This window comes from Carcharhinus amblyrhynchos, chromosome 27 (genome assembly GCF_965287045.1).
Source record: "Carcharhinus amblyrhynchos chromosome 27, sCarAmb.v2.hapA, whole genome shotgun sequence".
In the NCBI taxonomy this organism is placed as follows: domain Eukaryota; kingdom Metazoa; phylum Chordata; class Chondrichthyes; order Carcharhiniformes; family Carcharhinidae; genus Carcharhinus; species Carcharhinus amblyrhynchos.
The window spans coordinates 22,904,817-22,931,098 of NC_137350.1; the positions used below are offsets into that span (position 1 = coordinate 22,904,817).

Consider the following 26,282-nt stretch of genomic DNA (forward strand, 5'->3'; position numbering starts at 1 on the left):
GAACGGGAAGACCAGAGAATCCAATGGGAGCACTAAAACTGTTCTTACACTGGTTTAATTTCCCACTGAGATTTTGTCCATTCCGCCAATGACATAATGGGAGTCCCACCACGAAAGGTTGGGAACATCATTAACATGTATTAACATAGAGTGGGCCCCCCTGCTGTATCGTCCCCTCTTATAGGGAATTTGTCCCTGCCTCTGCCAGAGTGACGTCACATTAGCAGGAATTGCAACAAGTCTTGACAATGGGAAGCTGGCGACCAGAACATGCCAGGGAGCGCACAGGTAAGTACAACCATGGGGGGAGACCCTCACGCCTGAACAGTATTCTGGCAGTGCCAGGAGGAGGCAACAGGGAATAGTGCCCTGTGGTGGGGGGCTCTTTTCCTGCCCAAGCTAACACAGAGAAAATTGAAGAATTATGCCCTAGGTTATCTACCCCTGCCCACGGCACAATGTTACACTGTACCACAAGATTGCACTGATCAACTGGCTAAATAGAAACAATGGGCAGCGTGGTGGCACAGTGGTTAGCGCCACTGCCTCACATCACCAGGGACCCAGGTTTGAGTGCTGGCTTGGGTCACTGTCTGTGTGTAGTTTGTACATTCTCTGTGTGTCTGTGTGGGTTTCCTCTGCATTTTCCAATTTCCTCCCCCAGTCCAAAGATGTGTGGGGTAGGTGGATAAATTGCCCCTTAGTGTCAGGGGGACTAGCTAGGGTAATTGCATGGGGTTATGGGGATGGGACGTGGGGGGGATTGTGATTGGTGCAGACTTGATGGGCCAAATGACCTCCTTCTGCACTGTAGGATTCTATGAAGTTCCAAAATTATCATCGGCACCTTCAGCAATATTGCTTCTTGATGGCCATTTGCATGAACCTCTCTCTCTTAGTCAGTGGGTTCATTTAACTTGGGCATCCAAAATGTTCACATTGATTACTTCAAATGTAGATCAAAGTGTCTGACTTTTCACTCCATCCTTTTGGGTGAAATTAGAGATATCAGTTAGTTATTTTAATCAATAATTCAGAGTTCTATATTACAAATTCTGAATATAGTTTCTCTATCACAGGGATTCTGTCATTTTGAACAATTATAGGGCTCGATTCTCCCATTGTGACCCACAATCTTTCTGGCGGGATCGGGTCAGGAGATGCACATGTCGGCCATTTTGCAGGTTCCCTACAAGCTTTTACGACTCTCGCGCATCTCCCAACTGGAAGAAAATGATGTCTCTGGGAACGCACAGAAATCCGACAGAAAATTAAGTAAGTCATTTGAATATGTTTAACATATATTTCAATTGTGCTTTAAACACGATTATCAGGCCTGGCACAGAACTTGCCGGGCCCAATAGCATCTTCCATCCTGCCATGAATACTTCATTCCGGCGAGATTTAGAATACCTCCTCACGTTCGGGGAACAATCGGTCTGGGCTGGAGGGAGATCAGCAATTGGGGCGACCTGGGGTGGAGGGTGGTTTGGTGGGGAGGGCTTGCCTCCCGGGACAGAGTCTGGCCCTGGGGAAGAGTCAGTGGAGGGGGGGAGGTGTTTTGCCAGGGTGAGTGGGGCGGGGGGATCGCCACTGCTGGGCGGCTGTGGGCTGGACATCGGGGAGCTCCAGGACAGGGGGGAAGGGGTCAGGTTTGGCTTGGGAATTGTAGCGGGGGCCACGATCAGGCTGTGGTGGGGGGAGGGGTAGCACTGCGGTGATCCCGGGCTGGCCAGTGATTGAGCTGGCCAGCAAACAGGGAGACCGGCAGACCAGGGTTACTGCACATGCGCAGAGTTCCTGCACTGTCAGACTCAGGTGCAAATAGGCCCCACCCCTCCCGAGATTCACGATTGTAACCTCACAGAATGTGGAGATTCAGGTCTGAAGCTGCACTGAAAAAGCAGTCATGATCTCAAACAGTTTTCTCACCAATTCAGCACTTTTGGGAGAATTGCCCCCAGAATTTCCAAATTTTTGCGCTTTAAAATGTATTACATAACCTTAAGGCTGCTGTCCGTTAATATCTACGCAGTCACCATTTGGATAAATGACACAGGGGTCAGGTCCTCAATAAACAGTGCATGAGATTATTGTAATTGAACAGGGCATTGGTTACAACAAACAATTACAAAGAAAATTGGTTGGGCGTTTGAGGGGTTTCTAAACCGAAATGCTGACTAAATATCTCTGAATTTCCGAACGCCTTGTTATTCTGTGACCCTTGTGAAATGTGAAGCCATGCATTACAGCATTGTGTACAGTTCTGTTATCAAAATGATCTATCAGAATGTCAACATTGACAGGAGCCAGGGGGTAGTTCCTTGTTGTTGTTTGAGAGTTGTTTTTCAAACTGGAGGCCTGTGGCCAGCGGTGTGCCTCAGGCTGAGCCCACTGTTATTGGTCATTTATATTAATGATTTGGATGACAATATAGGGGGCATAGTTCATAAGTTTGCAGATAAGACCAAGATTGGTGGCATGGTGGACAATGAGGAAGATTATCTCCAATTGCAGCGGGATATTGATCAATTGTGGGCTGACGAAAAGCAGATGAATTTTAATTTAGACAAGCGAGGTGATGCATTTTGGTAGATTGAATCAGGGCAGGACTTACTCAGTTAATGGTAGCACACTGGGGAGAGTTACAGAACAAAGAGACCTGGGAATGCATGTTCATATCTCCTTGAAAGTGGAGTCACAGGTGGACAGAGTGGTGAAGAAGGCATTCGGCATGCTTGGTTTCATCGGTCAGAGCACTGAATACAAGAGTTGGAACGTCTTGTTGAAGTTGTACAAGACATTGGTAAGGCCACACTTGGAATACTGAGTGCAATTCTTGTCACCCTATTATAGAAAGGATATTATTCAACTAGAAAGAGTGCTGAAAAGATTTACTAGGACGCTACCAGGACTTGATGGATTGAGTTATAAGGAGAGGCTGAATAGACTGGGACTTTTTTTTCTGGAGCGTAGAAGGCTGAGGGGTGACCTTTTAGGGTCTATAGAATAATGAGGGGCATAGACAACGTGGATAGTCAATATTCTTTCTCAAAGATAGGGGAATTCTAAAACTAGAGGGCATAGGTTTAAGGTGAGAGGGAAGAGATACAAAAGTGTCCAGAGAGGCAATTTTTTCACACAGAGGGTGGTGAGTGTCTGGAACAAGCTGCTAAAGGTAGTAGTAGAGGCGGGTACAATTTTATCTTTTAAAAAGCATTAAGATATTTACATAGGTATGATGGGTATAGAGGGATATGGGCCAAATACGGGCAATTGGGATTAGTTTAGGGGTTTTAAAAAAAAAGGGCGGCATGGACAAGTTGGGCTGAATGGCCTGTTTCCATGCTGTAAACTTCTATGACTCTATGACAGTGCAGGTCAAGTACGGTGCTGACACTTCACTGCAGGTTTTAGTAGTTGCATGAGAGCTTGTAACTCATTCGCAGATGGAGCATTTGCTGTTTTCAAGTCTGCTCAAAATTCTGAAAGGTGAACATCACATCACACTCACAAGTATTTATCCTGCACAACATTGTCCTTTGTTATTTGATACTGGGTACATCTGGATTCAAATCGATGTGAAATTCTGAAGTTTACTATTCACCTTTAAAGATTGGTATGAATTGTTTATGTACCAAACCAATATATTTTTGACCCTGCTGTTTGCAACATCAGAAAAAAATAAATGTGGGGTTTTGGCATGTTACTCACAAAATAGCAAATAACTCAACATTTTCTTTATGAATATTAGGATGATCTTACCAGTGTTAAGGTCCAGATCAGAAATTCCAAAGTATTTTATGAAGTTAGCCTAATTTTGGCATTAGGGTGAACATAAGGTGTTTCATTCCAGATATGATTCAAGAGACCCACTAGGAAGCTTTTATCAAAACAAAAGTTATTTAAGAACACAGTTAAAGTATCACAAAAAGAATTAGCATAACTTTTACCAATTACAAGACTTAAACATGACAAAATTCTTAACAGCTAGCTATCTCTATTGTTCCAATTTAGCAGTATTCCCCACAGATATGGATCCCTTCTATAGAACCAGTTAGCACAAAATTTCAAGATGCTTAAATAGGTGTTTTTTCAATGCTTCTGGACAGCGATCCAGACAGCCACCTAATTTTCATGCAGCAATTTCCAGAGAAGATTCCACTCTCAAATAGTAGAATCTCAGAGAAAAGGACTTATTTCTTGGCAGGTTCCAGGGTCCATTTACAAGAGATACAGAGAAAGCAACCTTTCTCTAAAAACCCCAAAAACAGACTGCCTTGAGCTCTCTGAAAGACTGGCTGTACTTAGTCATATGACTTTACCTCATCACAGTGAGGTTTGACTTTTTAGTGAGGGAGGATCATATAGTGAGAGGACTAGTTACTCATATTTAAATTTATTAAAATCTATTAAAATCAAGTTCATCTTCATTATGGGCTGTTTTCAGTTCTTTCTGGAATTTATACCCCTGCCAGTGATCTTGTGCATGGAAAGTCTGAACTCATAATTCCAGACATTGTATCTCTTTAACATATTAAAAATATTCAAGTAAAGACACATTTGTTAGTTTGTGAGATAGATGCATGAAATAAAATTGTGACCATATATTTTATTTCACCTCAATCTATGATTTTTACCTTTGCCTAAAACAATTTACAGTTCAATAATGATTTACTTGGCAACTGGAACTGGTGCACCTCTCGCAGGCAGTGGGACCTTATAAACCTGTTGTTGTTGACAGGTTTTCCCATTGAACCCACCCCTCACCACCAAGAAATACACAGCAGAGCTGTGCCGTTGGTGGGAACCCCCTGCCATAACTGCCAGCAAGGTTTCTTGGCAAGTAACTCACCTCCTGACCCTCCAATGCTTTCCCATAATCTTCAAGACACAAGTCAGGAGTGTGATGAAATACTCTCCACTTGCCTAGATGAATGCAGTTCCAACAACACCCAAGAGGCTTAATACCATCCAGTACAAAGCACCACATCCGCAAACAATCACTCTCTTCACTACCGATGCACAGTGGCAGCAATGCGCACCATCTGCAAGATGCATTGCAGGAATGCACCAAGGCTCCTTATAGAGTATCTTTCAAAGTCATGACCTCTGTCATCTAGAAGGGCAAAGGCAGCAGACATTTGGGATCACCACTATCTGCAAAATCCTCTCCAATGCACTTGCCATCCTGATTCGGAATTTATTGCTACTCCTTCACTGTCACTGGTAAAAGTATATATATATTATATATGTATGTTCTTCTTATATATTATATACATATATATTTATACATACACACCACAGCAACTGCAATGGTCCAAGAATGTACCTCATGACCACCTTAAAATTAAGGAATGCAATAGATGGACACACCCCATGAATGAATAAAAAAGTCGTGAGTAATGTTATTTGCTGTGCTCACTAAATACTAATACATCTTTCTTGAGGAAAGAAAATCCATTTTGTCTGTAAAGCTGCTGTTGTTATTTATTTACAATCAGTTTTTTTTTATATATTTGGAATATCTATTGAATGATCATTGTTTAAACTGCAAAATTACTGTTGTAACTCAATACTTCTCTGATATTTTTAGGTCTATTCACATGATATGTATTGGAGTTGAAAGTATCTTTAATTGGTTTACTAATGAAGTTGATAGCGTTTCACTGTTTTGCAGAAAGGCCATTATATTGTACATCCTTGGTGAAATATTTGTGCATTTCTAATGTTAAAATCATTTTAAAGAAACAAAGTATTGCCAAGAATTGTGTGTTTAATTCACTTGCTCCATTAATCCCCAACTCTTCCGCTTTTTGCTGGAGCAGAGAACTGCACTTGCTTTTTGACAAAGAAAATGGCCTGGATTGTGTTGCATTCAGAAGAGCGAAACTACCAACAATCACCATCATTCTTCCAGCAAATTTAGAATTTTGATTTGAGAGATCAGGCTCCTTTTAAAGTTATTGTGCAGTAAGGGTTCCGTCAGATTGCAATGTCCCTGCGATCAGGCCCTGATAGGAATTTCTTGTTTTGGGCTCACTGTAAACACCTTATTCAAATCTTAGTTGAATCAGCTGTAACTGGGTTTTCGAAATGCAAATAACTTCACAATTATTATGAAACATTATTGTGAAACACACTTATTAGTAATGAAAAGCTCACTCATATTTGTGAAATTTCAAATTTTGTGATTAAAATTTTTAGAAGCATTCACGGTTTGTTTAGTTTAGCTTCTATCTGATAATAGTCCTGATAACATTGATTTTGCCAACCTGAACAACCTGCCAATCAGCTTGAAATTGGCTTTAAATCCTTTTAACTTCCTGCTTTTACCTTGCAGAAACACCACTCCATGCTCATTGGCTGCCCACCTGCTTGCTAGCCTCTCTGTTGCTTCAAATTAAGGTATTTCCTGAACTAAAGCCAAACTAGAACTGCTGCCAGGGTAGATAAAACCTGTTTCGTACATCTGGCTGGTGAAAAGCAGCAAAGGAGTCAAGCAGGGAAAGAAAGTGTCTTGGACAGAGATGAGAAGGAACATTGACAAAAGCAGAGAAAACCTAGGAAGGAAATTAAAGGAATGAAGATGAAAAGCAAAAAACGTAATTGAGGTGAGAAATGAAGAAATAACAAAGTTAACATAACTTTTGCAATTTGCAGGCTTTGAGAAAATTAATGTGGTAAAAAAAACAATTAACTGCATTAATCGCCAAAGTTGACATTAGTACCCTAATTTTGATTGATCAATTTTTGACATTTTAAAATTTTGTCCTTCACTTTATCAATAAAACTGCCTTCTACTGGCACATGTTTGCAATGCAGTAGCCTTGCTCAATGTATTTCTCCTCCCTGACTTCATTTCACTCATACTTATTTTTATTTGATTTTCTTGTGCTCTATTTCTAAATCTTTGTGGCACAATTCTCACCATTACTAGGGAGGGACAACGACTGTTCAAAAGATGACTTGGTCATTTCAGGCAAAGATGTTGATTTGATTTCTGAGGGACTAACAGCGCCAGAAGCATTTTCCAAACGAATGAGTTTGCTATTCGACACAGGCTGTGTCAATTTATAATCACCTACATATAGGTTCAAAGTTGCCAATGGTTTTACTTCTTAGCTTTATTGTAATAAAGCAGGATCTTTATGTTTTTGGTGGTTTTTGTGTGATGGGATTGTTTTACAGCAAGGAATTTGCACAATACTTGTGAGATAGAATACAGCAAGACTAAATGCTTAAATCCAGAATCTTACTTAGTGAGGGAATCTTCTGCTGTGAGTGAGGAGGTGCTGTCTGGTCTATTATAAAAAAAGAGTGGTCTGCGAGGGAGACAGAAACTTTGCGTTGTGGAACTGAATCGCAGGGTCAGTTATAGGAACGTAGAAATATTGAAATTAGAAGCAGGAGTATCACCTCTGGCGATGATCTTTGCATCATCAATGGAGACAGGAGAGGTTCCGGAGGATTGGAGGATTACAAATGTTGCTCCTTTATTCAAGAAAGGGACTAGAGATAGCCCAGGAAATTATCAACCAGTGAGTCTAACCTCAGTGGTTGGTAAGTTGTTGGAGAAGATCCTGAGAGGCAGGATTTATGAACATTTGGAGGGTAGAATATGATTCAGAATAGTCAGCATGGCTTTGTCAAAGGCAGATCATGCCTTACAAGCCTGACTGAAGTTTTTGAAGATGTGACTAAACACATTGATGAAGGAAGAGCAATAGATGTAGTATATGTGGACTTCAACACGACATCTGATAAGGTGCCCATGCAAGGCTTATTGAGAAAGTGAGGAGGCATGGGATCCAAGGGGACATTGCTTTGTGGATCCAGAACTGGCTTGCCCACAGAAGGCAAAGAGTGGTTATAGAGGGTCATATTCTGCATGGAGGTCGGTCACCAGTAGAGTGTCCCAGGGATCTGTTCTGGGACCCTTACTCTTTGTGATTTTTATAAATGACCTGGATGAGGAAGTGGAGGGATGGGTTGGTAAGTTTGCTGATGACACAAAGGTTGGAGGTGTTGTGGATAGTGTGGAGGGATGTCAGAAGTTGCAGCGAGACATAGCTAGGATGCAAGACTGGGCAGAGAAGTGGCAGATGGAGTTCAACCCAGATTAGTGTGAAGTGGTTCATTTTGGCAGGTCAAATAGCATGGCAGAATATAATGTTTATGGTAGGGCTCTAGGCAGTGTGGAAGATCAGAAGGATCTTGGAGTCTGAGTTCATAGGACACTCAAAGCAGCTGCGCAGGTTGAAGCTGTGGTTAAGAAGGTGTACGGTGTACTGGCCTTCATCAATCGAGGAATTGAGTTTAGGAGTCGAGAGATAATGTTGCAGCTATAGAGGACCCTGGTCAGACCCCACTTGGAGTACTGTGCTCAGTTCTGGTCACCTCAATACAGGAAGGTTGTGGAAGCCATTGAAAGAGTGCAGAGGAGATTTACAAGGGTGTTGCCTGGATTGGGGAGCATGCCTTACGAGGATAGGTTGAGGGAGCTTGGCCTTTTCTCCTTGGAGAGACGAAGGATGAGGGGTCACCTGATAGAGATGTATAGAGAGGTATTGATCGACTGGATAGTCAGAGGCTTTTTCCCAGGGCTGAAATGGTTGCCACAAGAGGATACGGGTTGGGGAGTAGGTACAGAGGAGATGTCAGGGGTAAGTTGTTCACTCAGAGAGTGGTGAGTGTGTGGAATGGGCTGCCAGCAATGGTCGTGGAGGCAGATTCGATAGGGTCTTTTAAGAGACTTTTAAATAAGTACATGGAACTTAGTAAGATAGAGGGTTATAGGTAAACCTAGTAACCTCTAAGGTAGGGACATGTTCAGCACAATTTTGTGGGCTGAATGGCCTGCATTGTGCTGTAGTTTTTCTATGTTTCAATGTTTCTATGTAGGGGTAGGCCATTCGGTCCTTCAAGTCTGCTCATGGCAAATCATCAAAATCCTGATCCTATCTTCCCCCTCATGTCCCTTGATCACTTCAGCCCCAAGAGTTCTATCTAATTTCTTCTGGAAATCTTACAGGGTGGGATTTTACTGCCTTGCTCATCCCAAAATAATAAAATCCTGCCCAAGGTCAGTAAACCTCCCCACTCCTCTCTCCTTCAAACCGAATGTAAAATTCATCATTTCATGATTGCTCCGACCAACGGGTGCCTTCACTATGAGATCATGAATTAATCCGATCTCATTGTACAATATTAGGTTTAGTATAGCTTACTCTCTGGTTGTCACTAGAACGTGCTGCTCTGAGAATCTCACCAGAAAGCATCTCATGAATTTTTTATCTAAATTACCTTTCCCCATCTGATGTTTCCACTCTATTTGAAGGTTAAAATCCCCCAGGATTATCACCGTACCTTTTTGACAAATTTCCATTATTTCTTCCTTTATTCCCAGTTGTACCATGTGCTTACTTTTAGGGTGGCTGTGCACTACTCTCACAAGTGACATCTTACCTATATCATTTCTCATATCTATTTAAACTGCTTCAGAATGCTGGTTTTCTGAAGATAGGCCATTCTTGTCTATTATGTTAATACCATCAGTAATTAACAGAGCCCCCGTGCACCATGTCTTAACTTCCTATCGATCCTAAATGTCACGTACCCTTCAATAGTTGAGCCTCAGTCTATGCCATCGGGCAGCCATTTCTCTGTCATGATTATCAGATTGTCCTTATTTATTTCTATTTGCTTTGACATCTCATCTGTTTTGTTTTGATTTCTATGTATGTTCTGCCTCTAGCTTTGACCTTTTATCACTTTTGTGACCTTTATCTGCTGAATTACCCTTGGATTTGTATTATTTATCCCCTCATGCCATCTCCTGCTTTTTCTTACTAATATTAATATACGCCCTCCTCCTCGCCCCCGACCCAGTCTCGTCCCCGCCCCGTCTTGCCCACGCCCCTTTCCCGTCTCGCTCCTGCCTCCATCTCACCCCCGCCCCCCCCCGTCTCGCTCCTGCCCCCATCTCGCCCCTGCCCCCACCCCCCACGCCCACCATCCCTCCCCTCCACCGTCTCGCCCCCTTTCACTCCTGCTTTGTCTTAGCACTTTGGTTTACCACATCTTCCTTCATTTGATCCCTCGCCGCCTCTATTTCTTTATAAAACCCCATCTATATTCCTAGTTATGTGACTCACTCGAACACTGGTCACGGCACATCTCAGATGTAAACTGTCACAATGGCCCAGCCCCATATCCCCCAGGACTGGTGCCAGTGCTGAACAGGAGCCCACATTTGCTACACCAGACTTTAAGCCATGCAGATCTCTCTAATTTATGTACCCATGCCAATTGGCGTGTGGCTCAGGTACAAATCCAGAGATTACTAGCTTTGAGGTTCTGCTTAATTTAGTTCCTAGTTCGTCACACTCTCTACGTCAAATCTCTTTCCCATTTACAGCTCTGGTATTAGCACCTAAATGGATCACAACAACTGGATTCTCTGTCATCCACTGCAAGTCCCTCACCAGCCCTGAGGAGATGTCTGGCACCCGGCAGGTGACATAGCCATCTGGAGACTTGCTCTTTGCTGTGGACAACTATGTCAATTCCTGCTGACTATGCTCTCTCCTATCACTCTCACATTCCTCTTTGTCCTCCTGGCTTGAATGGCCTCCTTGCCAATATTGCTGTTCATCCAACATGCAGTCAGTTTCCTCATCCGCACAGTAGCAAACACTTTGTACCTGTTGGACAAAGTTAGAGATTGAGCTCTTCCCTCAATACCACTTTGCCAGCCTGACTCATAGCAACGGAGCGGCATGGTGGCACAGTGGTTAGCACTGCTGCCTCACAGCGCCAGGGGCCCAGGTTCAACTTCGGCCTCGGGTCACTGTCTGTGTGGAGTTTGCATGTTCTCCCCGTGGTTTCCTCTGGGTGCTCTGGTTTCCTCCCACAGTCCAAGGTGTGTGGGTTAGGCTGATTGGCATGCTAAATTGACCCTACTGGCAGGGGATTACTAAGGTAAATGTGCAAGGTTACAGGAATAGGGCTTGGGTGGGATTGTGGTCAGTACAGACTTAATGGGCCAAATAGCCTCCTTTTGTAATGTAGGAATTCTATGATCCACCTGATCTTTGCCCAATTCTAAAGTTTTGCCTAATCTAAAAGGACAATTGCTCCCTGAAATAAAGAGAAATACGTGGTGCATCCAGCTTCCCTTTTCCTCCTTCTGCTTCTTTTTTACCTCCTTTTTGCCAAGAAGAAATGATTGGGCCACCATAGTTTCAAAGCGAGCAGCACATTGCTGAAAACATGGAGACACTCTTGGTTTTCTCTTGCAGAGAAACCCCAGTGAAATCTCTGCTTTGGGAGCTTAGCAGTTTGTATTGCAAGTACCTCCATGGATCTCATTGCTGGCCCTCTAGCCTCACATGGGAGGAGGGAGGGAGAAGGGTTTAAAGGACTATGAGTGGGAATGGTACACCTGTCATTCTGCAGTGATTTGGTAGTGTGGCTGGGAGGCCTGAAGGTGGTGGGGATTGCAGACTCTTGCAAGACAAAAACAGCGTGAGTGCTGCCAGGATAATGGGCATTCACCAAGATGTAGTTCTTGGTATTGTTTCTCACCAACTGCACATCAACAGGCTGCAGGCTCTTGCCATGGTGATATCAGTCCTATTAACATGGAGAGGCATTCAATGGCCCTATTCTGGTGGGCTCATGTGCTCTTTCAGCCTGGTCTTGCCTCCTTGGGGAAGTGATTAATACCACTCCCTCCTGATACCAAATCTGGAACTGTGCGAGGCTGTGTTACTCAGTTCATGTCAAGCGCTAATCATGGTAACAAAATAATTCCCACATGCTCCATATATACATATATATATATTTTATATATATGTATACTTTCAGAAACTCCATCTGAATTGAAGAAATCAGAATCAAAGGATCACAACACAAAGAATTTGTGGAGATAGCTCAATTAAGCAAAGTTTACTTTTGGAAAAGCAAGAAAGTGCTGTTCCTTTCATTGATCTGCTCAATAACATTAGCTGCCATAATCTACAGATATTAGTTAAAATACAGTAACATCACTGCCAGGCATCTTCCATTTTTTAAAAATGTAACCATGACATTGCAATGTGAAACAATGAATAAGTCTGAAAGGGTGAAGAATTCTTTGACAGGAATTTGGACATTTAAATCTGATGGGCGACTTGGCAACCAGATGGGGGAGTACGCAACATTGTACGCATTGGCAAAATTGAATGGGCACCAAGTGTACATCTTGCCTGCCATGGCCAATTATCTCTCTCCAATATTCAAAACTACCCTATCAACCCTCCATAATGATACAACGAACAGGATAGCATGGAGAGAATATCACCTCAATGACTGGATGGAGGATCAGTACCGCAGTATCCTAGGAGATTATGTTTATCTCTCAGGATACCCATGTTCCTGGACCTCTTATCATCACATCTGAGGAGAAATTCTCCGCGAGTTCACCTTTCATGACTTCATCAAAGACCAGGCCAATGCATTCCTTAGACACATGGGAGGGGAGTGAAAGAATGTGACATATGTCGGTGTGCATGTTCGAAGGGGAGATTACGTACATGTCATGCCGAATATGTGGAAAGGAATCATAGCTGATAAGAAATATTTAGACACAGCAATGGCTTACTTCCGAAATAAATATAAAAACGTTGTCTTTGCAGTGACGACTAACGGGATGGATTGGAGTAAACAGAACATCGATAATTCCAAAGGAGATGTTTTCTTTTCAGATGATCCAAAGCTATCCAGTCTGGCCAATGACATAAGAACATAAGAACCTAAGAAATAGGAGCAGGAGTAGGCCATCTAGCCCCTCGAGCCTGCCCCGCCATTCAATAAGATCATGGCTGATCTGTCGTGGCTCAGTTCCACATTCCCACCCTCTCCCCATAACCCCTAATCCCCTTGCCTATCAAAAACCTATCAACCCGCGTCTTAAAAAATATTGAGCGAGGCAGCCTCCACCACTTCAACGGGCAGAGAATTCCAGAGATTCACCACCCTTTGAGTGAAGAATTTCCTCCTCGACTCCATTCTAAACCGCCCCCCCTTTATCCTGAGGCTGTGCCCTCTCGTCCTACTGTCCTTTCTGAGCGGGAAGAGTCTCTCCACCTCTATCCTATCCATCCCATCCATCTTATACGTCTCAATGAGATCTCCCTTCATTCTTCTAAACTCTAACGAGTACAAGCCTAGTTTATTCAGCCTCTCCTCATAGTTCAACCCCCTCAACTCCGGAAATTGCTATCCTTGACATTGCTATCCTTGCTCATTGTAACCACACTATAATGACAGTAGGGACATTTGGTTTTTGGGCTGGTTACCTGGCAGGTGGGGAGACAATTTACCTCACAAACTTCACTTTGCCAGAATCACCATTTCTAAAGATATTTAAGTACGAAGCAGCTTTCTTACCTCAGTGGATTAGAATTCCTGGTGACCTCTCACCTCTTCAACCCAAAAAAACTTCAAATTAGCTCATAAGCTACATGTCCTATAGTCTTCAAAGCTCATTCATTTTATATGGTTTGTGTTTAATTACTTTGCCAATCCCGAAAATACCAAAGTGAACTTCTGGAGAGTAACCAAAGTTAAGTTCAGAAATCAAAGCATCGAAAAGTTTCACTGGAAGTTCCACTAAATTTTGCACTATTTCTCTTCCTAGTATATATTGTTCAGTTGCAATTCTGGTGGTGGGGTTAATGAGCGAACAGCATTGAAGGTTTCACAATATGTAGTTCATATTTGGCTAGACAATACAGCAGTGGGATGTACAGTCAAAAACATTTGGATGTTAAGGATGTTCTCTTCAGGGAAGAGGATGCAAATGTCAAATGTCATTGTCCAATAACAAATAAGATTCTGCGCACTATTACGGAAAGAATGGTTTGAATCACAATCTTTATTCATGCAGAAATAAAATAACACAGGTGCTGGAGTTCTGAAATTAAACCAGAAAAAGTTACCGAACCTGCTCTGTTCAGCATTTTCTGATTTTATAACCATGATGTGGAGATGCTGGCGTTGGACTGGGGTGAGCACAATAAGTTAAAGTCCAGCAGGTTTATCTGGAATCACGAGCTTTTGGAGTGCTGCTCCTTCCTTAGGTGACTCGCACACACTTGAGGAAGGAGCAGCTCCAGTAGCTCATGATTCCAAATAAACCTGTTGGATTTTAACCTGATGTTGTGGGACTTCTTAATGATTTTATAACAGTCAAGAAACTTTCCTATTGTGTCCTTAATTATCGAAAACATACAGCTCAGCACCAATTCACTTGTAGAGAAATTACTTCACCTTTGTCACTAGGGTGAAAAACTGGCGAGGTGGATTATTAACCTGGATGGAATGTTGGCTTTCAGATCCGCTAATTCAACACATTGCCTTATTATCTAGAAAACTAGAATTCAAGGGGTTTGAAGTCATGCTCCAGCTATGCAAATCCGAGGCCAGAAATTAAGTGGCCCATTCAGTGAGAGAGGGCAATAACAGGATTTACGCCAAGGAAATTTCAGAATGAGATCTTTCCTAACAACCCCCCCATCCCCATCCCACTGATGATATCATCATGCCCCAGTGAGATCATGAACATGATTACCATCAATTTAAATAGATTTAATGCCTTGTCTTCGTTAGCTGCTCCCTCCTTCGGCGTCACGCCACATAGGCAGGAATCATTACTGCTCTCCAGCAGCCAAGATGGTAGTGCCAGCGGTGCAGATTCTGGTGCAGGTCAGTGGTCAGGGACATGGCAGGACAGTGCCCTGGACTACCACCTGGTATCTTGGCAATGTCAACCTGGCAAAGCCATCTAGTAGCACCCGGTTGGCCATGGCATGGGGCAGGACCTGGAGGCAAGGCAATTACTGGGTTGGAGGTGGAGGTATATCTGCCAGAGAATATTAATAGGGGAAGGGAGATTGTTGGCAAACATTGATGTGGGGGTTGGGAGTTCAAGGGGGTCCTGTCTGTTAAAGTTGAGATTGGGGATCCTTTTAAAAGGGGCACCCCAATCTCTGTGAAGCTAGCTTCACCCCTCAGGCTTGACAGTACAAAACACGGCCCCCTTTTTTTTTGACAAAGTGTCAGAAGAATTGAAGACCAAACCTGACTGTTTCTCAAGGAAGAAACATGCCAGTTTTCATCAGAGTCTGACACTCTGTGCCATTTTTAGGGAAATTTCTGCCCCTAGTTTGACCACACTTGGAGCACTCTGATTATTCCTGGCTCCACATCTTATGAAGAATGTATTCACCTTGGAGGAAGTGCAGAGCAGATTTACTAGAATGCTCACTGGACTCCCAAGTGGAGACTGAGCTCACAAGGGTGATGTACCCTAGAATTGAGAAGATTAAGGGGATATTTGATTTTAGTGTTCAGGATATTATGGGTAGCTGATTGGGTTTAGAGAGAAAATATTTCTGCTGTTTGTGGGGACATGCCTTAGATATTAGAACCAGGTATTTCTGGGGGGGATGAATGAGAGTTCCATGCCTATCCTATTCTTTAGACGTAGAGGTGTAAAGAATAGGATAGACTTGGAACTCTCTTCAGCAAATGGTAGTTGTGTTGGGGTATATTTGCAATTTAAATCTGATTTTGATGGATTTCTGTTAAGCAAATATATTAAAGGATAAGGGGCAAAGTCAGGTTTATGGAGTTAGTTCAAAAATCAGTTCCCATTGGATGGTGGAACAAGCTTGAGGGAGTAAATGGTTTTCTCCAGTTTCCGTATTCCTGTCATGGAATCAATTAGAAATAAAGATTGTGCTGTTTCTATAATGCATGGTCAATTTTCCTTCCAAAATTAGTATTTCAGATATAGAAAGCAAATCATATTTTCAAAAAATCAGCATTGACCAAGACCACAAACAAAATCTAAATACAGCAGATGCTGGAATCTGAAATGGAACCGGAAAATGCTGGGGAAGCTCAGCAGGTCTGGCAGCATCTGTGGAGATACAGTATGTCGTCTCACATCTCATCTGATGAAGGAGCAGCGCTCCGAAAGCTCGTTCTACAAAATAAACCTGTTGGACTTTAACCTGGTGTTGTGAGACTATCTACAGTGCCCACCTCAGCCCAATGCCGTCAACTCCACATCTGTGGGGATAGAAACAGAGTTAACGTTTTCAGCCTGTATGACTCTCCTTGTTTAAGATCACTGTCCAATAGTTGCAGGTGGTGAAATCTAAAGCTAATCTTTACCCTCAGCAGCATCATTCACAAGAAGCCCAGCAGCATGACAGGCTCATCATCAGGTTTCTCCCATGTCCACCTATGTAAGCTGTGACTTTGTATGGGGGTCACTGCTGGTACATTGGCACCCTTGTGCACTCTGCCTCAACAATATCAGGTGCACAGTAATTATATACTCATCCTATCATTGAGATGAGAAACCCGGAAGATTTTGTGATCAGACGTTACAAAGGAGGAGTGGCACAGATGAAGCCCATTGAGGATACGGATAGCTCATAATTTTCTGGTCCATTCAATCTGAACAGTGATTTTAAAATTAACTTAAGTAACAGCTTTTTAAATATGTTCAGTTACACAAACATGATGAGAACTGACACATGAAGAGTAACAAAAGAGAACATTTGCCACAAATAATTACTACAATTATTACTCGTACAAGTAATAATTACTCGTACAAGTAAAGCTTCCGTCACACAAACAGCTGAAGATAAAATTTGACACAATGATCCACAGTAGTTTTTATAACAGTAACAGTTTTATTTTAATTAGCTTTGGCAAAAATCCCTCATGGTTGGACAGTCACCTGCATATTAGGTTTGTGCTTTGATCAATTGCAGCCTTTATGTTCAATAATATAATGTCTGGTACAACTGCTGATTGATTGATTAATAATGTTCAGTTGTTTATAAACTGCTTCTATAAGCGAGCATGGGTGTCATTTAAATAATGTTCTATGAAAATTGTTGAATGAACTGGTTGTAATGATCCAGGTGGAATGTGAAATTCAGACCTACATACAATTTAATTCATAAATTATTGGGAATATTTTAAATTGCTGACAGATGTTCTGTGGAGATCACTTCTTGTAAAGAAATAACTTTCTGTTTGAATATGTTACCTGTTATTCAATCGTACAACTATTCTAGCTTGCTTGTGTGACACAGTTCTTGGTTGACTTGAGAAGAACTCGTCGATGAATTCAGGAGGGTATTGTCACAAGGATTATGAATAGTGACAGGCTGCAGTTAAACAGGAACACTGTGAAGATTCTTTGTTCAAAGTGACTACTTGGGAATCCACGTTACAATCCGCACACAATGAAATAAATATGTTTCTCAAATTCTCTCACCCGCAGCCAATATTGAGGCAACAAATGTTGTTCAGTAAGAACTCTCAACATTAGACAATATTTTGCTCCCCAGCATTTATCAACCTGGCTACTTGGATCGGTCATTGGTCACACAATCCCTGCAGTGCAGAAGGAGGCCATTCGGCCCTTTGAGCCTGCACCGACAGCAATCCCATCCACGCCCTTTCCCGTGATCCCACATATTTCATGGAATCATAGAACCCCTACAGTCAGAAGAAGGCCATTCAGCCCATCTCATCTGCACCGACTGCAATTCCACCCAGGCGCTATCCTCTTGACCCCACGTATTTATCCTGCTAGAATTCCTCACACTATGGGGCAATTTATCATGGCCGATCAATCTAACCTGCACATCTTTGGACTGTGGGAAGAAACCGGAGCATCCGGAGGCAACCCACGCAGACACAGGGCAACTCTGCAAGGAAAGTGATCCCAGGTTGGAATTGAACCAGGGTTCCTGGCACTGTGAGGCAGCAGTGCTAACCACTGTGTCACCGTGCTGAGTGATGCTTAAGCAATAAAAGCTGTGTGGTTCAATGTGGATTGTGCAGAATATCTTTTGATGTTCATGAACGTTTGTTCATATGTTTGTTAAATTCTCTAATCCACCTGCGTGTTCAGAAATACATCTTGCTATCGCTCTGTAGCTCACTTTAAGTCAACACCTTGCTAGCCTATGATGCATGATACACATATAGTATTACTCAGGGCCATTGTTCTCCTCATTGGAACTGGGCAGGATCCCTGGTTTCATGTCACATTGAAAGCAATTGAAGGACATTTGAAAAATTATTGGCACAGCTGTGTTATAAAAAGTAATGTTGGTTGGGCTTTAGGCAAAATCCTTTTATAAACTGGTCCATTCCAAAGTCAAACAAATAGGCCAGGGTCTAGGATTTAACCCTTTAAGATCCACATATTCATCAATAGACATGAGGCAAAATTGACACAAAACATGTAGATGCCTAGGTGGGCATCTTCCTTTACCCCCGGCCCTCTGGGGAGCCTTCATGGCAACCCCTCCACTTCACACCAGGGTTTAAAGAAGAGTGAGAGAGGCTGGCAGGCCCAAAGACCATCAGTTCCCAGGCCTGCTAATAATATTAAAATCCTCAGTAAAATCTAGCACAGATGCCTGAATTCCGGCAGCCGGAGAAACACACAGAGGCTGTGGCGCGCAATGGGAAGCTGACTACATAGCCTCTGCTTATGTCTCCTGGTCAGCTACACTGCTCTAACATCTAAAATCTCCCCCATTGAAGCTGAGAAGGAATGCAAGTGGCAACTATTAAAGTTGCCTTCTCATGCTATTTGTTCATTGAATTTGCCTTGCCAAAGATTTATAAGAGTGAGGCTTTTCAGCCCTTCTTGCTGCCGAGATCTTCCCTGCCGAAAGTGACTCCGCCATGCTGGGAGCCTAATGGCGGAGTGGGTGAGACACACACAATGCCATAGACATTGACGGGACTGGAAAATCTTACCAGCAACCAACGGCAAGCTGCCTCCTCTGCTGAAAAGCATACCACCGGGCGGGGGGACTGGATAATCCTGAGTTGATAGACTTACTGCACATGATGATATTGAGATGTTGGAATTGGTACATGTTGCTCATTGTGGGATTTCAGCTCCAATTTGTTTTCACAGTTCAAAATTACAAGCAAATCTGACCATAAATGTGTTTGCTGCAATTAATTTAAAGGTTAATAACTATGGATAAATGTATTGCATTTTGTGACAGGCCAAGAATATTCCATTTTGGTTCCTGGTGTGAATCCTGATTCTTAGTATGTACCCCTGTATTCAAGAGGAAATAAGAAGGGAAAATAAAGAGTGGCAGAAAAACCACTGTGGGAGGAATTACTGATACTATCTCCTCATGATTCATAGGGTTATCAAAGTCATGGCCTCAGGCTTTTGAACACCTTATCTAAAGAAGGAACTGATATATTTTGTTAAGTTTATTGAGCATCAGGCATGCATGGCAAAAACCTCAAGGAGAAATGGTTTAGTCAGTGGTGACTCATGGAGGAGGTGTACATTTTGTTGAAGGCTTCCTTCGAGTTGTTGCGACATTTTCCTTGCACCTGCACTTCAATTGTCTTTGAAACTGACAAAGTTGTGGATTTCGCATTGCCACCACCACCCAATTTTCCACAGAAACGTGTACAGGTGTGGCTTGCTCGGCAACACTCGAGGTCACTATTTCTAGGTTCACTGAGGGAGCATGCACTGATGTGGAGATGCCGGCATTGGACTAGGGTAAACACAGTAAGAAGTCTCACATCAAGTTGTGAGACTTCTTACGGAGCATGCATTGTCAGAGGTGCCTTCTTTTGGACGGGGTGTTGGAAACCGAGGTTGCATCTACTGTTAAAAAATCTTACGGTGAATGTGTTTAAGGCCCTTAGTTTAGAGGTTGGTTTGGAAGTGTGGATAAGTGTGTTGTGTTTCGTGTCACAGGGATGACACAGGAATGTTTCGGTGCAGGTTTGGGGGCTGCAAAGGGCCTGTACCTGTGCTGTAATTTTCTTTGTTCTTTGAATATCCCAGTTCAGTTCTTGGCTTTTCCATTATATACCCCATCATTCAGGAGAAAATACAGAAAGGAAATAAAAAATGGCAGCAAAAAAAAACAATGTGGGATGAATTACTGATACCATTTATTCACCGTAGATATTTCTGGCTTAAAATTTAGGAACATCCTATACTAATGTTAAAAATGTATAAATATGAACTTTTTTTCAGTCTTGTAGCTCTCAAGAAGAGCATTAACCAGGCAGGGAAAAAAGCTTGAAGAAGAATTGTCTGGTTTTGGTGATATGATGGCATACTGCTTAGCACTGCTGCCTCACAGCACCAGGGACATAGGTTCGATTCCTGGCTTGGGTCACTGTCAGTGTGGAGTTTGCATATTCTCTCCGTGTCTGTGTGGGTTTCCTTTGGGCACTCCAGTTTCCTCCCATAGTCTAAAGACATGCTGATTAGATGAATTGGCCATGATAAATTCTCCCTCAGTGCATCCGAACAGGTGCTGGAGTGTGGCGAGTGGGGGATTTTCACAGTAACCTTACTGCAGTGTTAATGTAAGCCTAGTTCTGACTAATAAATAAACTTTATTGAGTTGGTGCAGTATGAAGGAGGTCTGTACTCTGTCGAGAGCCCACTTTGCTCTTTTTTAATGGTATTATTGCTGAAATTATTTTTGCGTGTGTGTCACAATGACTTTTAAAAACATTTGAAAAGTCCACTTTTGAAAAAATTGCATACACCTAAAAAGGTGCGGTTTGGCGTTGACATTACTACTAATTTCATGAATAGAAACCTGTTCAGGTATGACTCAGGTAGCATTCTCATCTCTGAATTATATCTTGCTGATCTCAAATATTACTCCAGGTCTTGATTGAATTATGAAGCGCCCATTGAACTTGCACTGACTCTCCGACAGATCATCTCACCCAGGCCCTATCCTCGTAACCCCATTTATTTATCCCGCTAATCCCCCCTAACCTACACATCTTAGCCAATTTAGCATGGCCCAACCTGCACATCTTTGGACACTAAGAGGCAATTTACCATGGCTAATTTACCCAACCTGCATATCTTTGGACACTAAGAGGGAATTTAGCAAGGCCAATCCACTAACCTTTGGAGTGTGGGCGGAAGCTGGAATACCCAGGGGAAACCCACGCAGACACGGAGAGAATGTGCAAACTCCACACATATAGTCACCCGAGGCTGGAATAGAACCCAGGTCCCTGGCGTAGTGAGGCAACCACTGTGCCACTCACACTTGAGCGCTGAAAATCAAGGCTGACGCTCCTGTGCGGTACAGAGGCAGCACAGCACAATTGGAAGTGCAGGCCAGAATTTTACCGCCCTGCCTGCATAGGGGATCAGAGTGGACGAGGGGGGTGGAACATGAAAAAGTCCATTGACTTCGGACAGGATGTTACGTGTCAGGACGAGTGAGACTGTGAAATCCGACCCACAGTCATTTGAATGCGGCATTAAAACCAAGGCCCCTTTTGTCTGCTCAGGTAAGTATAATCAAGGTCTATTGCCAAAGAGAGCAGGGATTTATCCCTGACATGTTCATTGTTTAGCCCTCAATCAAAATCACAAAAAAAATGATTATCTGATCATTGTATCATACATGTTGGCAGCACATGGATTTTACTCTGTAATGCCAACACAACAAAAGCAACGGTAGAGGAAGAAATATACAGAGCCATAATTACTGTGAGTGGCAACCCAGATGGATAAAACAGTAATTTATTTATCAGTGTCACAAGTAAGGCTTACATTAACACTGCAATAAAGTTTCTGTGAAATTCCCCGAGCCACCAAGCTCTGATGCCTGTTTGGGTTAATGCACCTAACCAGCACATTTTCCAGATTGTGGGAGGAAACTGAAGCACTCAGAGGAAACACATGCAAGGCAAAGGGACATAAGAATCCTGATGCTTTTCCTTCTGGGAATCATGGTCAGATGTTACTCTGCTCCTAGCTGCTTACCCTGTAATGCAGCGACACCCTCCTTGCCTGACCGTCTGCCTTGGGCTGCACAAGAGTAGTGCAGTGGGTTCCCAAGGCCTTGTGTAGAGGGCAGCGAATTCAGAGGAAAGCAATACACAGTTCCCTTTCGTTACAGCACTAGCTGCTGTAGAGCAGGTCGCTGTAAAGGTACCAGTCACTTTGAGATGCCAGGGAGAAGGTTAATGTGGAAGATATTGAAGGGATGGCAAGCTTGGTAGGTTGGATCAGGCGGTTGGTGGGGGGTATTTGGAGGGGTAGGGTGATTGAGGGCTCAGGTCAGTGGTGGGCGAGCAGTTTGGGTTTATAGGTGTAGTCAGGGCTGCAGTCACGGTGTGGGGAGGCTTGTCAGGTCGTGATGATAGGCGGTGGGGTGGAGATTGAGGATGGGGAGGGTAGTTATGGGGTTAGACAGTAGTTGGGGGTTGGTGTGGCTAGTTGGAGTGGGGGTGTAGTCTGAGGGAAAAGCAGCTGTCAGGAGAAGGATCAAATCATAGAATCATTCAATCCATACAGTGCACAAGGAAGCCATTCAGCCCATTGAGCCTGCACTGGCAACAGTCTCACCCAGGCCCTATCCCTGTAGCTCCATATACTTACCCTGCTAATCCTCCTAACACGTATGGACAATTTATCATGGCCCATCCACCTAACCCGCACATCTTCTGATTGTGGGAGAAAGTTGAAACCCACATAGAATGTGCAAACTCCACACAATCAATGACCCAAGCTGGGAATTGAACCTGGGTCTCTGGCGCTGGATATAGTGGAGGTGGGGAAGACAGTCAGGGGTCTCTTGGGGGGAATCGGGGAGTGGGGGAGTGTCAGGGGCTAACCAAGGAGGTAGGGGGTTATTGGGGAAGTGCCTATACAGGCTTGCAGCGTCAGGTGAATAGTGGGGGGTAATCCGGGGCTCCTGTGGGTGGTAGGGGCTGGGGTGGGGCTAATCCTGTGGGGGAGAGCAGGCGGGGGCGGGTCACTAAGAAATGTTTTTATTCTTCTTATGTTTTCTGGGGAACGATTACTATGGGACATACAAAGTTGTCTGAAATCTATGATGTAAATCAGTGTTCTGTATGGTTCCCATCGTAGGGCAATTGCCCAACAGAAGTTCGAACTTTCCAGCCCATTGATGTACAATTTTTATGTGGGGGCTGCTGGAGTAGGGGTTGTGGTTATAATGCCCCAGAACTCTGAGGCTGGGCAAATATTTGTTTATGTGCTTTACATTATCGTTCTTACACCAGTAGAAAGGTGCTCCAGCAGCCAGTGTTGTCATCAAGAAATGTTTTCGAATCCCTAAGCACCAAAGTCCCTGATTGACCTGTTATAATGTGGATGTGCCGGCGTTGGACTGGGGTAAACACAGTAAAAAGTCTGACAACACCAGATTTTAGTCCAACCGATTTATTTGATAGTAAACGCACAAGCTTTCGGGTTAGTCCCTTCGTCAGGTGAATGGAGAGTTCTGGCCTCAGACAGAGCATATAAAGCACAGACAGTTTACAGATTACTGATTAGAATGTGAATCTTTACACCTAACCTGCATTCAGCCTCTGACCTTCGGGTAAGCATTCTCCAAGGCGGCCTTCACGACACACGACAGCGCAGAGTTGCTGAGCAGAGACTGATAGCCAAGTTCCACACACATGAGGACGGTCTCAACAAGGATCTTGGGTTCATGTCGCACTATCTGTAACCCCCAACACTTGCCTGGGTTTGCAAAACCTCACTCACTGTACTGTCTGGAGACAATACACATCTCCTTAACCTGTGATCAGTGCTCCTTCCACTCACTTTGTCAGCCATTTCAAGACTTGAACAGCAGGTTAGGTATAAAGAGTCGCATTCTAATCAGTAATCTGTAAACTGTCTGTGCTTTATATGCTCTGTCTGAGGCCAGAACTCTCCATTCACCTGACGAAGGGACTAACCCGAAAGCTTGTGCGTTTACTATCAAATAAATCGGTTGGACTAAAACCTGGTGTTGTCAGACTTTTTACTGTGTTGACCTGTTATAGACATAACTGATGTCTCCACGGAAGCAAATAGTAATGAACTGAAGTAGTGCCTGTTATTGCAAGTTCTCTTAATGTTAATCTTGTGAAAACATCTCAAACTACAGAATTACATTATCCAGAAGAAATAGATAGCCCACTTCAAGGGTGGAATTTTACTGGCACGTCTGCTCAAGGCTCGTACGATCCTGCCCAAGGACAGTGGAGAATTCCATTCTCTGAGCCTTGCCCGCCTCCAGAATCTGAGTGGGCATGTTGGTGAAATTCCAGCCAAAGGCTTCATTTATAATTGTCCAACTCAAGTATATGGCATCTAATTAAAATTTAAGACAGAGTAAGTTAGTTATTGAAGATTGTATAAAGGAGTTAAAGGGAGAGGGATTTGGGATTGTCCATTTAAGGGAAAAAAGGCAGAGTAAGAACCACCTGACCTGGGTGACAATCAGGACCCAGAATGGGGGAATCACCCCCGGGAGCTCTCTTAGGCAAAAGCATTCAAGAACTAGGAGCAGACATGCTGCTGCTCCTGTAGATCCTTGTAAGTCGTCCTTGCTTGGACAAAAGTATTGACCGGGATTTTCCAGCCCTTGCTGCGAGCAGGATCTTCCAATCGCACCAAAGGTGACCCACTTCGTTGGAGACCCTAGTGACAGGATGGGGGAGCCACGCAAAATGCCATAGGGATCAGCAGGCAACGGAGAGTCACCTCCACCACTGGAAAGCACATCATGGGGGATGGGTGGTGGAAAGGGGCGGCCATTCCACACTTTGATCCTATCAATGGCCATGGGGTGCATAAAGTTGTAGGCACTGTCATTACTGCCTGATAAGGATGAGCACAGATGTAGGTAGGCAGGTGAGTATTGTTGTTTACTGACTCCATCTTTTGAGTATCAAGTTGGTCATTTCCCCCTTCTGACCCACATTTGAACTTGACATTGGCATCCTGAAGCCTCTCTCCTGAACTTCTAAAACAGAACAGAAGGTCCTGGAATAGGGTTAAGCAACAAACATCAAGGGACAAAGTCTCCAGTTTGAGTGTCATAGAATCCCTACAGTGCAGAAGGAGGCCATTTGGCCCATTGAGTCTACACCGACCACAATCCCACCCAGGCTCTATTCTCATAACCCCACATATTTACCCTGCTAATTCCCCTGACACGAGGGCCAAGTTAGCATAGCCAATCCACCTAACCCACACATCTTTGGACTTTGGGAGGATACCAGAGCACCCGGAGGAAACCCACACAGACACGGGGAGAATGTGCAAACTCCACACAGACAGTGACCCAAAGCCGGGATTGAACCTGAACCTCTGGTGCTGTGAGGCAGCTGTGCTAACCACTGTGCCACCGGGCCACCCATATTGTGTATGAGATGGTTAGGCACCAAATTTCTACCTAAAAGTGATTCGCAGAATGACTAAGATTTGGGGAGCGAGACTATTCAGCAAGCAGGTGATAAACTTTGGGGAGGTGTTAAAAAAATCACACAAATTGTTCAGGGTTTGCAAGCAGTTGGATACAGCCACTTCAGTTCACTGGCAGATTTAAGGCAGATTGATTGAGATCAGCCCAAATTTTGCAGTTGGGCTCCAGGCTTTCTCAAGGCAATGGGAAATAGTTTGACTGCCTGAAGGTGGTCCCCCATTAGCAGTCGAGACAGACAGTGCCCCAGGCAGGCTCCCTGCTTTCCTGACCTGCAGTTGGAGCTGCAGGCCAGTCTGTGGGAAGGGTTATTCTCACCTCCCATCACACTGCTGGGACAATGCTGAAGGAAGCTTTGGGGTGCATTCGCCCTCATCCACCTGAAAAAACTGCTTCTTCAGTGCTGGGAAAGTCTCCTATTGGCCCTCCAGTTTTTATCAGAGTGCCCCCATCATCATTACTTAGATGCAGAGCTGTCCACTGCCCATTAATTGGCAAAATTGGAAAAGTACTGTCAGATAATATCGTGTAGGTTTCAGACCCACATTTGAACTTGACCTTGGGGTCCTGAAGCCTGTCTCCTAAGCTTCTAAAGCACAACAGGAGGGCCTGTGTAAGGGCCTTTCCATCTGCACAGAATGGGGTTAAGCAGCAAACATCAAGGGTCAAAGCCTCTACTTTGGGGGTAATTAGGAAATTGTGCCCATATTGTGTATGAGCTGGTTAGGCACCAAGTTTCTACCTAAACATTACTTACAGATCAATTAAGATTGTGAGAATCGGTCAAATCAGGAAATGGGTGATCACCCCTGAACAGGTATTTAAAAAATCACACAAGTCAATTCAAATATTATTCTGCTGGCAAACATCCTGGTGTAAGACACAATCCATAAATGTGTACACGATCAAACTGGTACATATTCCCATCAAGCCTGC

At 43.6% G+C, this 26,282-nt stretch overlaps 1 pseudogene; it reads left to right on the top strand.

The window, feature by feature from the left end:
• Positions 1–1,166: 1,166 nt before the first annotated feature.
• On the top strand, positions 1,167–13,496 carry LOC145359015 (galactoside alpha-(1,2)-fucosyltransferase 2-like; annotated as a pseudogene).
• Positions 13,497–26,282: the final 12,786 nt, after the last annotated feature.